Consider the following 14111-nt stretch of genomic DNA (forward strand, 5'->3'; position numbering starts at 1 on the left):
CTAATTTGCGTTGGATCAATGTACCTGAAATACCTATGCAAAGTTAGTTTCTGAATATCTGGAACTCAACCACCACAATGTATGTGCTATGTTCGTTTGTTCTATTAGTAAAACTTCCTTACAGAGCTGAGATGTCACAGTTGGAATTTTTCCTAAGGTGTTAGATGAGGCTTCTCAAATTTTTATTCCAACGAAATTTTAAAGTGTAAAAAATCTCTTTGGCTTAGTGGGGAAATTGAAATGTTTTCTCAGGTTATAACTTCTGGCATTTTAAAGCCTTTGTGTTGTTACCCATCAGCCTATCAATCAACAGGAATTTATGGGCAATTACCATATGCCACATGATGTGTTAGGTACCTTGAGAAATAGGAAAAAATACAAAATGTGGCCCTTGTTTCAAGGAACCTATCTATTCACTTATTCATTCATTTAACTAAAGTTTACTAAACATCCAATGTGTACAAGACACAATCTATATGAGGCAAAATGAGCATAATAAGTATGTCTAAGAGCTGTGTGGTAGGAGATCAGAGATAAGACAAAGGCTCCAGGAGGAAGTAGCTGGCAGAGCTGACATATCTCGTCTCCCTCACTGTAGTCAATCTTCTGGTGGCTTCTTTCACTTCTGATGTGATTGCAAAGCCTCCATGACTGACCCAGCCTGCACTGGGCTCCTCTCATTAGAAACACTTGCCAGGGTGGGAAGAAAGAGAGCAGCATTGCTAAGTGGAAGACTCCTCTTTGAAGTATCTTAGCTTTTGTTTCAGGGAGTATTCTTTACAGCATAGATCCACTGTGTGTAAAAATCCAGCATCAGGAGTCCTTAAATAAATCTCACCTTAAAAAGACTCTTTTTTATACTCACGTTTAACCCACAGTCCAGGATCATCCATAACTATCCTTGAGTCATTATTGTTTATCAAGCCACTGAAATTGGTTCTTTCATTGTATTAGTTATCTATTACTGCAGTAACAAATTACCCCAAAATTTAGTGGCTTAACACAACACACATTTATTCTCTCCGTTTCTGTGGGTCAGGAATTCAGACATGACTAAGGTGGGTGCTCTGCCCCAGAGTCTCTCACAAGACTGCAATCCAAGGATTGGCTGAGGCTGAGGGGTCTAATTTGACAGTGAGACTGGGAAAGGATGCACTTCCAAGCTTACTCGGTGGCTATTGGCAGGATTCAGTTCCCCCAGGTTTGATAGACTGAGGGTCTCAGTTCCTCATTGGCTGTTGGCCTGAGGGTGCCCTCAGCTCCTTGCCATGTGGGCCTCCTTAGCAGAGCTGCTCACTTCATCAAAACGTGCAATCCAAGAAGGTCACAGAGACAGTCTGCCAGCAAGATGGAAATCATAATTTTTGCAAGCCAATCACAAAAGTGATATGTCCTCAGTGTTGCCATATTCTATTAGTTAGAAGTAAGTTGCTCAAAGGGAGATAACACAAAGTAGTGAATTCCAGGAGGTGCAAGGATCATTGTGGGCCATCTTAGAAGCTGGATGCATAATTATTTTATTCGGCAAACTTTTATCAATCATCCACATGTTGTCACTAGAGTGCAACTGTGATAATAAGTGACCCTTGTCCTCAAGGTATTCACAGTGGGCTTGGGAACATGAGCACATCAACCTCTAACTCTAATTCAGCATGAAAAATCTTAGAGTCGGATTCAAAATCCAATGAGAATATGGAGAAGAGGGATGTCTTTGTTCATGATGGATCCCGCAACAAGAAAGCCATTTTCTCTCAGTTAAAAGTAAACATAATGTCACTTCTGTGGAACCTTCTCTGATACTCCTCTTTTTCCCCAACTAAATTCCCAGAAAAGGTGACATTGAGATGGTTCTTAAGAAATGGGCTAAGTAGGAATGGCTTTCCAAGTATAAAACACAGCATAATGAAAGGCATAGAGATATGATGCAGTGTGATACATTCCAGGAGCAATGGAACTACAATATGGCTAGAACGTTGGGGTTGGGGTCAGGGATGGGGAATTGTTATGGCAGGAAACAAGTCTAGAAAGATGCATTGGGTTCATATTAGGAAAATGAATTTGAATGCTATACCGTGGTGCTTGGACTTTACCGTATAGGAAGTAGAGGGCCACTGAAGGTCTCTAATTAGTAGATTAATGTGGTGAAATGCATGCCTTAGAAAGGAACTGTGGAAGCAGGTTAAAGAATTTGTGGAGATACTAGATAAGAGGCAAAGATAATATTCCAAAGAGAGTTGACAATAATATGAAATACGATATAGAAAAAAGAAGCCATGGGAGCCGGCCCCATGGTCGAGTGGTTAAGTTCATGCTCCACCTTGGCGGCCCAGGGCTTCGGCGGTTTGGATCCTGGGCGTGGACAGGGCACCACTCATCAGGCCATGCTGAGACAGCATCCCACATAGCAGAACTAGAAGGACCTGCAACTAGTATATATAACTATGTACTGGAGGGCTTTGGGGAGAAGAAGAAGAGGAAAAAAAAAAAAAAGAAGCCTTGGAGATGGAAAGTTCAAAATCAGGAGTTGTTTTAGGTCTAGAATTGACAGGATTATCAGATCCAGGCAAGAGTTATAAGAAATGAGAGAGGGATATAGAAGAGCCAAGTCTTTCTCTGGAATTTCTGTCTCAAGAGAGTAAAAGCCTCCCAAAAGAGGGATTATGTCTTATTTGACTTCAGAATCTCAATATTTAAATGATGCCTGGTACTTGATGATTGGCACTCAAGTTGACAGGTGAGTGGATAGATGGGTGGATGGATGGGGGGGTGGGTGGATGGGTGGATGGATGGATGGATGGGTGGTATTAAACATTCAAGGGAATACAGGAGGGAAATCAGTTTGGGGAACAGAAGAGAGAATGGGTAGAAGGAAGTAGTAAGGCCCTCAGATGGCTAAGGTGACAGAGAGTAAGTGGAAAATTAACCCAGGTTTCTTCTTTATGGTAATCCATGACTTTGATAGTTTTCATTGACAATTTGTTATTCCATCTGCTTCAACAAGTTTTAAGAAAGAGTAGTTTCTTTAGAGAACAAAACTCTGTGCAAATCATATCAACATTTTGGAAACCTATTAGATTTCTCAATACTTTATCCTAAAACGTTATACAAAGCAACTACCAGTCTGGCCACTGAAGCCGTTTAGCATCCCTTCAATTTTAGTAAGAGACAAGAGAATATTGAAAAAATGTTCCCAGAAACAAATCAAAAAGTTCCTTCCTTTCATATTCTGCGCTAATCTTACCTTTAACTTTCTATCAGTGGTGCAACCATACTTCTTGGCAATTTTCAGGTTTCTAGGACATCAGATTTTCTGAAGCAGTGCTTCTCAAACTTCAAAGTGCACCATTTGTAGATCTGGCTAAAACGTGGATTCTGATTTTGAGGTCTAGGGTGGGGCTTGAGCGTCCTTATTTCTCAGAAGCTTCCAGGCAATTCTGATGCTGCTGATCCATGGACCACACTTTGAATGGCAAGGATTTTAAGGTATCATTCAACATTGGTGACTTGGCTGACATCTCTATTGTTGTTGACACAGTCAGCTTGTCAGCTGCCTTTCTGAAAAATTTCATTTACCTCCTGCCCTTGTTCATAGCCTCCCTGGGTGATTTTTTATTATCTATCCCTTCCCTGATGCTTCCAGCTCCTCCAACTTAATAATATGCGAGGATAGCTCCGGCATGCTGTCTTTCCCCTCCTCCAGATCCCTAATGAGGCTGTCAAAACTGACCTTCTAACCACTCCCTTCTACTTTCCCTCAGCATTTCTTAGCTTAATGCTTCGTTCACATCCTTAGACTTAGTCTTTAGTCCCTTGTCCCTTAAAGTCTTCAAACATCCACAATCAATTAAGGTTCAGTGGTCAGGGATCAAGTCCATCTTCTGAGGAAGAATTTGGGATCTGATAACTTGCAGCACTGGGGAGGTCAGCAATGTGTGTAACAAAAACAATTGAGAAAGTAGCCAACATGGGTCACTGGGGAATGGGGAATGATGGCTTAGCTGGAAACAAGGCAGCCCAAGTCTCAACTCTTCTGCTAAACAATTGCATGACCTTAAGGAACTCGCTTACCCTACCTCAGCCAGTGTCTTGTCAGCTGTAAAATAGTACATTAAATTTCAATGATCTCTATGGTCTGTTAAAATTAATTATATAGAGACTGACTTTGCCTCAGATCTTTATTATATGTCTAAACTAGAAGAGAGGTTCCTAACATGAGGTTCATGGCTCTCCAAGAACTGTGGATAGAACTCAGAGAATACATGAGCCGTGATTGGGTGGTGGGGTGTGGAATTACTTTTTTATGCTCACTGACCTCTAACTGTCAGTGAGTGTTTTCTTCAATCAGGAATATAAACAACAGACTAGAGTAGTATTTGCAATGCCTGTGACTTGGTCACCAATAGAAACCACAAATCTATTTTATGTCACATTACTGCTTTTGTAGATATGAAAATATAATGTTCACCACTACTTCAAAGTTTTGGTGATTCTTAGACCCTCCACTACATCTCCTCATGGAACATGCTGATGAAGAAGTACATCTATTATAATGGGCCAGTGGTTGTCAATAGGAATAGGTTTTTCCCCACAGGGCACATTTGATAATGTATGGAGACGTCTTTGGTTGTTACAACTGGAGAAAGGAGTGTTGTTGGTATCTGATTAGTAGAGACCAGAGATGCTGCTACAGTGCACAGGATACTCCCTGCCCCCACCAAGAAAGAATTATCCAGTCCAAAATTTCAATAGAGCTGAGATTGAGAAGCCTGCTATAGCCTCTTTAAAAATATTATTTTGATAACCATATTTTAGTAGAATCAATTTCCTTTGTCATCCTGTATATTTTATTTTATGCATTTACAAACTTTGTTCTTAGAAGAGGTCCCATGGCCTTGCTGGGCTGTCAAAGGGGCTCATGGCACAAAACCCCTGTACGAGAGGGAAGTAGTAAAGCCCATCTGAATTCAAATCTTTTGGTTTGTAGACCAGGAAACTAAAGCTCAACTACCTGACTTCTCAAGGCAGCATGATACAATGGGATCGGACCAGGTTCAAATGCCAACTCCACCCTTACTGCTTATAGGACTTTGGCCAAATCATTTGCCTTTTCTTTGTCTTAGTCCATTTGGGCTGCTATAACAAAGTACCATAGACTGGGTGGCTTGAACAACAGGAATTTATTTCTTACAGTTCCGGAGACTGGGAAGTCCAAGATCAAGGTACTGGCAGATTCAATGTCTGGTGAGGTCCTGTTTTCTGGTTCTTAGATGGCACCTTCTCGCTATATCCTCACATGGCAGAAGGAAGGAGTCAGCCCTCTGGGATCTCCTTTATGAGGGCACTAATCCCAATCATAAGGATTCTACCCTCATGACTTAATCACCTCTCAAAGACCCCCACCTCCTAATACCATCGTCTTGGGGGTCATTATTTCAACATATGAAATGTGGAGGGACACATTCAGCCCATAGCATCTTGGAATCAGTTTTCTCATTTACAAGATGGGTAAAGTTATCCTTCCCATAGAGCAGGAGTTAGCAAACTACAACTACGGCCCAAGGGCCAAATCCAGGCTGTAGCCTGTTTTTGTCAATAAAGTATTATTGCAACACAGCCACACCCGTTTGCTTACATATTGTCCATGTCTGCTTTTGCGCTGTACTGGCAGACTTTGCTTACGACATAGAGCACACAGCCCACAATGCCCCGAACATTTACTATCTGGCCTTTCACAGAAAAAGTTTTCTGACCCCTGACTTCGAGTATAGCTGTGAGGATAATGGGACACAAAGTGTGTAAAGATTTAGCTCACTGCCTGGTCCAGGCTGAACCATTTAATAGATTGTTGTCACCTTCCGCTTGTTGATATAAGGTCTTTGTGCGTCTAAGGACAGCTTTTATTCACAGAAAAGACTCTTCAGGAGATTGTTTTGTTTAAGTAATTATCATTCAATGCTTTGAAGTTTAAACTCCAAACTAATTCCTCTCTGGCTTTTAAGTTCAGTTTCTAAGTTAAGTACAGCCTATTTTAGCAATCAGTGTTAAGCGCCTTTAAACAGTATTGATCCAGTTTATACGCTTCATTATTTAAATACCTTCAAAAATTTAAAGAAATTTAATTACATGTATATTCAATTTACTCTTTACGTCCATCCACTGTCTGAATTAATTAACAAAACCTTCCCAGGTTCTAAATAAATCTTACAAAGCTAATAAACCAAAACTATAAATACAGTGAAACAAAGGGTTTTTTTTAATTTCTAATATGCACATACATTTATTTAGATTTCAACTTAAAATGAAAAGACTAAATCAATTGCTCAGTTATATACTTTATCTGGGAGTCACAACTATCATCTTAATAAGCCAAATTCTCTTAGCTATTGCAAGACCATGCAACACCAGATTTGTGCAGATGCCTTAACCAAGAAATGTGAATATAGTGATTTTGAGTCTCTTGGTTATTTCTGTTCTCAGTTCTAAAGCTTCCAAGGGTTGAAGGATACTCAGGCACTCAGGAAGTCAAATACAGTCTCAGTTACTGAGATGACTTCTGACCAAAGATTTCAACTGGGTGTTGAAATTTGGAGTAGATATCCAAGGTGATTACACCAACTAACTGTCATTTTATGCCATGAAGTCTGGGGGCTGCCTCCTCAGCATGGTGGAGATTTTAAACAACCAGCGATTTCATCCAGGAACTCACCAGGGTCTTCTCAGGAACTTTTAATGTGTTGTGCTAACCCTATTCCTAACTGCTGTTGGTAAGCCCACAGTTTTACAGGGGCTGCACGTGCAGCCCAGCTCCCTGGAGTTGAATCTCTTGTATACAATGCCTAATCCTTTCTTCTCCTAAAAGACTGAAAACCCCACCCAGATTAATCACTTGATTGGATTTTGCATAGTTTTAGCTCTGTATAAGTGTAAATGCCCTTTCTGTGTAATATTAAGATTTCTGAACTTGGTAAAATGTTGTTTCTTTCATATTCTCAGGACCCACCCTGTTCTTGGATATTTAAATCTGATCATGTTGAATTCTCTACCTGGCTGTCTAGCCTGTCACCACAACTCATAAGGCTCTTTTATTAGAGCATCGAATCACAGAATTTTGTTGATTCTAGTGATGTTCTCCACAGCTCCTTCAAACTCAGCCATTCCCCTGGATCACCTGTAGAATAAGCGCTTTTCTCATTTATGTCTTCCTGTCATCAGGACCAAAGTGTAAGATACATCAAAGTCTCCCTGGATGGTGTGTGCCCTAGGGCAGTGGCAGTGAATGACATACAAAAAGGATAAACCCCCGAGGTTTCTAAAATTAATTCAAATGGGCATAACTCCCTTGGAAAGTAGCACACATTGCCAGGCGGGGGGCTGGGCTCTGTGTGCTATTTTAATGAGCCCACAGGGCTGGTCTAAGCTATAGCCTCTCATAATGCAGCTTAGTTTGGAAAGAGTGAGATAATGATGTTCAATTGTGAACTGCAAGGAGACAGGCAGGGAGGAGAGGAAGACAGCATGGAGTAATCTTTCTGCACTTCAGCGCATGGGCCAGCCCTTTATTAAAGTATTCTTTCCAGTTTAAGGCTCTGCAGCTTCAGGGAAATTTGAAAAACTAAACACGAGTCCCAGCCAGCGGTACATCTTGAAAGCAAGAGCAAAAGCTCCCTAATTATCAGTTAGCCACTTGACTTATCTTTATTGTGCAACAGTTAGCTCTTCTGCTTGAAACTACTCCTAGTAACAGCTGGAGAAAGGTACCCTTTAAATTCATTATTTTGAGCTGCATTTTCAATATGTTGATGAAAGAGTTGTCCAAATTTTGGCGTATCATTTACTAATGAATTTTAGTTTTACGGTAGCCATCATTTAGTGAAATATATTGTTTCCCAAATTGTGAGAGTTTTATTTTTTGCCAACTGCCCCTATTCCTGTTCTCTCAGTAGCCCAGAAGCAGCTTTATTACAGTCTGTCCTTGTGACCAGAATGTTTTCCAATTATTGGTTTGTAAGCCAGAAATTGAAACCTAGAATGTACTTTTCCGTAGAAATAATGTTCAAAGTAGTAGCAAAATTCCAGACTAGCTCACAAAAGGTACTTGGTTAACTTATAATTTAGCTGTAGTTGGGAATATGGAGTTTTTTTCCCCAGAATTTTCCGGTGCAACAATATATTATGATCCATTAATTTCAACTCTGCTACCCCAGTAGCAGAAGTGGCAGATGAGTCCACCCAACAAACGCCGTGGAGCTGGTCCAGCTGAGTCTTTACCCGCCACTGACCATGTCCTCCACTAAAACACTCGTACCTGACTTGTATGATCGTGGTGGCGTTTCCATGCAAATATGACAACAAGACCAATAATAAAAACAGTTAATATTTATTAAATGTTTATTATATGTCCTTCGCTGATCAGGTCACCCTCACAGCAAGCCTACAGAGTGGTGCTACCTCCCCTTTCACAGGTGAGGAACTGAGGCACGGAGATGTCAAGTAACTTGCCCAAGGTCATGTAGCCTGAAATGACAGAACCATTTCAAACCCAAGTGGTCTGGCTCCAGAAGCCATGCTCTTGGTCACTATAGCAAAGGGGTCAGTGAACTACAGCCCAACTCCTATTACTGTATGGGGTGCAAGCTAAGAATAGTTTGACCATTTTTAAACAGTTGGGAGGGGGTCAAGAAGAATATTTTGTGACTTGTGAAAATGATATGAAATTTAAATTCCAGTTCCCATAAATAAAGTCTTATTGGAACACAGTCACACCTATTGGTGTGCGTATTATCTGTGGCTGCTTTGGGGCCGGAATGGCAGAACTGAATAATTGTGACCCTATATCCTGCAAAGCCTAAAATACTTACCATCCGGCCCTTTTCAGGAAGTTTACCCATCTCTGCTATCGTGCATGAAAAGCTGTCAGGCCCAATGTCTATCTTATTGTAAATCTTCAGTAAATGTTGGCATTGGGAAGAACGAATTTGTCTCCCTCTCAGTGCTGGGGCTGGTGCTTTAACTCTTTGCAGAGTTCCTGCTGCAAAGTCAAGGTTCTCCCATTCCAAAGATGCCAGACAGCCCAGTCCCCAATTTCAGGACCCCTGTGACAGCACCTGCTTGCAAGCCCCCACTGGCTAGTAAGGTCAGGACTCTATCAAAGGCTTTGTCCTGGAGACATTACTTGTACATGTGGAGGCCAGAGTGGCAGCAATTCCCAAGGCATTCACTCATGGCACATCAGGAATGAGGGCTCCAGGTAGACCAGCAGCATCTTCTAAGGGACTGGAGGGACTCTAAATCCAGCCACCGTGGAGGGGCTGAAGGTATTGACAGCAAGGGACACTTGGGACCCATTCCTAACCAGAGTCTTCCTCCTCAGCTTTTGGGGATCAGGTCTCTAGAACTGGGGAACTTAACATCTAGCAGAAGTACGTACGAGTGAGAAGCTCTTGCACATGTGTCCTAAGAGATTGCACAGAAATATTCAGAGCAGCATTTCCATATCAAAAAACCTGGCACAGCCCAAATGTTGATGGGCAAGAGAATAAATAAATAAATGTGGCTCACTCCAGTCTTCAAATCTTTACTCAACTGATACATTATCAAAGAGACCTACCCTGACACATGCATGTGCTCTCTCTCTCACACACACACACACACAGAGGGAAAGGAGCCAGCAAATGGTGCATTATCAGATATATGCCTCCTGTGGGCTCAGTTCCTCTGGGGCCCTCTGGAGCCAGTGTAGCACAAGCCTCACAGTTATCCCAACTGAGGGACAGGCAGGCAGTGTTTTTATCATTGATCAGAGGATGACTCCTTGGAAGCATTAACACTTGACACCTTTTTGTGCTGCTCTCAGGCTGAGGTGCCACTGTTGCCAGAATAAATGCCCTCATGCAGAAAGTCTTAGGCATATAGAATGAATGCCCAGGTACTGTGGGTGGATCGTCAACAGCAATTGCTACCTTTCAGCTGGAGGTCACGTTGACATTTCCCTTCACCTCAGCTCAGCTGTGATGGAGAGCGTGCCAAAAAGTCCGCTGAGACACTGCTCTAACACACAGATGAATGGATTCTCTAAGCCCCAAGCCTCTATATGCTGGCATGCTTACTAAAATTTAGCACAATAAGATTTCATGTCAGATCTAACTTGACTCCTGCCTCAATCAAAAATATATCAATGAAATAACAGTAAATGCCTAGAGCTCTGTGTGTTCCCACACTCTGGCATGCCCCCCCGCTGATAAACTTTTTTAAAAATGCAAATCAAAGTAAATGAATGAATGAACTTATATAATTATTATTTATAAGCCAATTATCAAGAGTTTTGAAAAACTTGTGGCCTAAAATTACTCCTTTAATACTATATGAATAAAATATATAAAATGCTACAACTAAAAAAAAAAGTAATTCATCCCCTTTGGTCCAGCAGTAATACTTCAAGGAATATATCCTTTGGATATAATCATGAATGTAAAGATGATTTATGTATAAAAATAATTATTGTGTTGGGGCCGGCCCGGTGGTGCAGCAGTTAAGTGCGCACGTTCCACTTCGGCGGCCCAGGGTTCACCGGTTCGAACCACGGGTGCGGACATGGCACTGCTTGGCAAGCCATGCTGTGGCAGGTGTCCCACATATAAAGTAGAGGAAGATGGGCATGGATGTGAGCTCAGGGCCAGTCTTACTCAGCAAAAAGAGGAGGATTGGCAGCAGATGTTAGCTCAAGGCTAATCTTCCTCAAAAAAGAAAAATTAAAAAAAAATTATTGTGGTAGTTTTGATAATAGAAACAGTTGAAAGCAATTTTGACACTCAACTTTATAATAAACATTAAATAAATTGTGTAATAGACATTACAAGCTGTTTTTCAACCATTGAATTATTCATATAAAGAATTTTAAATATGACAAAATGTGACATATTGGTGAGGGGATAAAAAAGTATATAAGAAGTATGATTCCACTAATTTATACAAAATGTTTAAACAGAGAAAATACTGGAAAAAGTACTCTAAAAAGTTCACAGTAGGCTGTAGGAAAATGAGTGATTTAAAAAAAAAAATCTGTACTTTCTACCTTCTCTGCAATCATCAAGTGTGACTTTTGCAATAACAAAGTCAACTTTAAAAATTAAGTAAGTTGGCACAGGATAAGTTAACTTGTCAAAAAATAAAAAGGATTCTAAATGTCAAAAAATAGACCTTTAATGAAAGACTATAGGATCAGAGGTTCTAACTGCGCCATGTCCATTTTAATGACCTCTGGATTTAAATCACTGTTGAGTACTTAAAAATTGTCAAAGGTACATTACAAGAAATTCAAAAGGCATACTCATAAGTATGATCGCATGTTTCTAAGCATCTTTATTTTCCATATACGTCCTTATTAATTCTAAAATAGAGGGAAATGTTGACCTTAAGATTCTGTTTGTCGCATCATTAATTAGTTTCTTAATGTGGATATCCTGAAAGAAAATTTTGCCCCATGGGTTATACTGCCCTACCATGTTATTATTATCGCAATGAAAGATGTCTGAAAAGTATGGCTTCACTAAAGTGTTACCTAAAGAAGAAGGGATCTCATTGATATCTGGGCATTGTAGGATGGGAAAAAATGTGAGTTTAAATGAAAAGGATTTTATAACTCTTAAAAGGGTTATAGAGAGGGCCTTCTTTTACTAGTGTACAAATTCACCTCTCTACATTATGGTTTCACACCTTATGCCATTCAGTCCTTATAAGATGGTAGTTTAATGCTTTCTGAAATCTGAGGCTCAGAAAAGTTTACTTGCCCAAAGTCACATAGCTACTCCATGCTGGAGTCTGGCATCATATCTAGTTCTAGGGAAAATGTGTTGCTCAACTGTTTGGCAACCTACCAACATGATGCTATCCAGTGTAACTCCAACAGGCCAGACAGAATTCTACCCTCTACTATCCCTTGGTTCTCATTAAAGGGTGTTATTAAGTCATGGCATACCTTTCAGATTTTTTTTAACCTCTCTGTAGGCTGCATGAATGAGAAGTAATCTACTGGGAACTAGTAGGGAACTGAGCAGCTAGTCTAGAGCATGGCAGACAGTGAACAGTTGAAGGGACAGTAGACAAGCTTAGGTTTTGTCTGGTCAGGCCAGGCGGAAGATGTAGGTTTTAATCATGTCAGGCCAGGCATGGGTTGGAGAAGTGGCTAGCTCTCACTAAGCCTGTATTGGGAGGCAAAAATAAGGCTGACAAAGAAAGCAAATAAGGCCTAGACAGCTAGGGGGCTTGACCCTTCATCATGATTTTCTCACAGAGGCCACTCAGAACCATGGACAGTTCCCAGGAGAGCAATGCTTTTGAAGGAGACTTTGTTCTCTCAGAGTCCCAGGTCGACTTTTTTTTGCACAACTTGTACTTCTTTGAAAAACTTCCTGTTCTCTCCTATGTCCTCAGGGATCTCATGAGCAGCATTGGGAGAATGGAGCTGCAACTAGCAAAATAAGCTTTCTCCTGAAGGTGTCCACACAGATAAGATTTCCCAGATTATTAGATAGAAAAGCTATCACTTCTAGGCAGCATAACTCCGTATTCCATGAAATTGGTTTATGTATGTGTATGGGAGTAGTTATGGTACCCCTCAGAGCTTTCCTCTCCTGGGTCAGCTCAGAGGTTCTAACAACCAGCCTCTTCTTTGTAAGTTTTTGAAAGGAAAAAATGTCATTTATTTCACAAATTTCATTCCTACAATGTGCACATTCCAAAACTCTCTATTTATTATATCAATATTGACTGTTCTTTATATCCCATAAAATTAGATTACTCAAATTGTAGATCCTTTTGATTTATCTTCTCTAGCTGAAATTAAATGTACCTTTCTTGATTAATTCTTAAAATGAGTTCATATTTTGTATAAGGTCTCTTTAATACAAAAGACCAGAATCTATCTTTATAGATGGACTTAATTTTTTTCTCTAAATATTCCAGCCTCTGCATCTGGTTCAGAAAATGGAAGCTCTGAATCAGAGCTACAAAAAGATTTAATGGGCTCCATGCTGTTGGGTCTAATTACCTGTTGTTGGCAGTATTCAGGCGCCAATGTACCAGCATTTCCCAAACTGTTTTACTGATCAGTAGTCCAACAAAAAACTCTGTGAAAGGAAATGGTTCCATTGAAGAGAAGTTTGGAAAACTCTGCCTTTTTTGGAAAATCACAACGCTCATTAGCATCACATGTTCTGAGTAAGTAAAGAAAGGATTTTCAGGCTCTTCGGCCTGGCATTTTCCAAATCCTGTGAACCACAGAACTCTTTTCTTTATTAGTAGTACCCATTAATGTCTCCCTAATCTACTAGTCACTAAAAATACTTCTAGGTGCAGTCAATTTATAGGGACACCACTGAGAAGACTAATGCATCATAAAGTTAGTGAAATTTATATCTCCTAACCTAAGAATCTATGATTTGTTGTTATCCTAGCTTAAATATTTACATTTATGACAGGGTCAATTTTAATTAGAGTCAAAAGAAATTGCATTTATGTCTTTCTTAAATAGAGCACTTTGGAACTTGGAGAAATACTTTTCTAACGGGAAAGTAATTAGGTGTAACTACACATTGGAAAGTGGCGGATGTGTAGTAGAGGCTTCAGACACATGGGTTTTTCAAACGATAATTAAAATCTATAAAATTGATAGACAGTAAGTTCTATTAATATTCTAGAGCAGAGTTCTATGTTAGGTGTGGAAAATAACCAAGTCAAAATGATAAAAAACATTTCTGGACTGAACTGACACATAATGACCTTAAAGAGGTTAGCATCTTCTTTGAAAAATAAAACTCTTACAAATATTAAAAAATAAACAAGAGCATTATATCCGATATTTTCCACAGGAAAGAGTGGAATGATTTATTCTGGATTCACTGAAGTGTACTATTGAATATTTCAGAATAGCTTGCCAAGTGCAAGAACCATAGTACTGTGTTTGCAGCTTCAACTTTGAAAGCAGTTTCCAACCCATTTATTAAAGAGTATTCATTTTCTGAGCCAAATGATGTAGGAAAGAAAATTGTTCTCTGCATATACACAGCTTTTTTTTTCTTTTGGGTCTTGGATGTGGAAGATTGATTTAATATTAC

General features: G+C 40.0%; 1 protein-coding gene across 4 annotated transcripts in view; it reads left to right on the forward strand.

Moving 5' to 3' along the window:
- Positions 1-14111, forward strand: part of FRMPD4 (FERM and PDZ domain containing 4) — a 507120-nt gene that overhangs the window by 346684 nt on the left and 146325 nt on the right. The gene's annotated exons all lie outside the window — the stretch shown is intronic.

The sequence above is a fragment of the Equus asinus genome, chromosome X (genome assembly GCF_041296235.1).
Source record: "Equus asinus isolate D_3611 breed Donkey chromosome X, EquAss-T2T_v2, whole genome shotgun sequence".
Classification (NCBI taxonomy): Eukaryota; Metazoa; Chordata; class Mammalia; order Perissodactyla; family Equidae; genus Equus; species Equus asinus.